A 1557-nucleotide genomic window follows, 5' to 3' on the forward strand; every position below is an offset into this window, starting at 1 on the left:
ATACTTCTATACTCCTGTTACTGTTGAGTGTCTACGCGGGGGTGTATTGAGATGGCAGCACATGTGTGCCGTGCGTGTGTCGGGTGCGGACTCGCGTACGTGTCGGCGTGTGTCAGCTCTCACGAGCCTCGCTACAAGCTCCTTGGCTGAGCAAGCTGAGGTACTGGTGTTCGCGTCGCTGTTACGTAGTCGATCAGAAAAAGGGTTGGGGAAGGCTAGGCGGTTGAGGCAGCGATGGAGTCGGGCTTAGCGATATCGGCAGAAAAACACTGGTAGAAAAGAATGAGGATGACGAACACAATAGTGTGCGCTAGCGATCGCGCGTTGTTGTGCAGAGGGTTACAGGGAGAAAGCTTTCAAACATTTTTCGACGTAGATCAGCCACGTTTAAAAGTCTCCCTATTCGCTCAACAGCATAACCCGACCGCTCATCCACGTTTCCATTTTAACTTTCTAATATAATCGAATTTATCTATCTATCTATTTATTATCCCACACACACACGTGCGCGCATACACATATGCACACCCACTCTCTCTCACACACAAACACATATATTTTTATATACGAGTTGTCTTCTATAAGTTTAATATTTTTTTTGACCACTTTTTATTGATATTAAATACATGACATCCAGTCTCCTCTGAAGTAATCTTCTCCGGCTGTAATGTAATTGTTGTACTCTTCCAAAAACTTCTGAAAGACCACGTGGAAATTCTTTTTGTGTGAGCAAGTACACTGACCTTTGTCACATCCCTTCTAACTTCCTCAGTTGTCTCATAACGACAGCTTGTAAGGTTTTCCTTGAGTTTAGGGAATAATCAAAAGTCACTGGGAGCAAGCCCTTGCCTAAAGGGGTGAATATGTACTGCCTGGATGAAAATATTGATTAAATACCCTGTGATTTTCTCTGAGCACACCGGTAAAAATATCCAGGTAAATCTCCCACATATTCAGTTTTCGCGAATAATTGTGTCTACAGTTCTCAAAATTACATCAAACGGTTGCACATATTATCTTTATAGATAGAAACGATCCTTATAATGAAATTATTTATTTGGTAAATATACTCTGATGTGCTGACTTCCTCACTCAACCTAAATATATCTTCATCCCTCACAGACACCATACTTTCCTTAAATTTCTTAAGCGACTATAGATAGACTATAGATCAATTCATTTAAGATGATCCAAAATCAGTCTGAAGCATTTCATACTTTTCTGTGATATTTTGTCAAGTTTAAAAATGGGGTTTATTGCATATCGTTCTGCTAAAGTGTCCTTACGTTCAGATTAGATTTTTGAAATTCACCAGCTTTGACAATTAGGCTTTAATAGGCCATATTCCAATAACAGATGTAACTGTTCATTCGTACCTGATATCATAAACATCGGACTGTCATCTTATAATATAACATTATAACATACTGAATTTTCAAGAGTCTCCAGCTATTGTAAAAGCCTGTAAAAATAGGAAACGTATTTAAAGTACCTTATATATATATATATATATATATATATATATATATATATATATATATATATATATACGTTTAA

The 1557-nt window shown here is 37.9% G+C and overlaps 1 protein-coding gene across 1 annotated transcript in view; it reads right to left on the reverse strand.

Annotated features, from left to right (window-relative positions):
• LOC145285994 (uncharacterized) overlaps positions 1–405 on the reverse strand; it is a 1089650-nt gene extending 1089245 nt beyond the window's left edge. The window contains exon 1 of the mRNA XM_080134585.1: positions 1–405. This exon is cut by the window's left edge and continues 588 nt beyond it. The gene's annotated coding sequence lies outside the window, so the exon portion shown is untranslated.
• Positions 406–1557: the final 1152 nt, after the last annotated feature.

The sequence above is a fragment of the Euprymna scolopes genome, chromosome 10 (genome assembly GCF_053919585.1).
Source record: "Euprymna scolopes isolate OS-2025 chromosome 10, ASM5391958v1, whole genome shotgun sequence".
NCBI classification, from domain to species: domain Eukaryota; kingdom Metazoa; phylum Mollusca; class Cephalopoda; order Sepiida; family Sepiolidae; genus Euprymna; species Euprymna scolopes.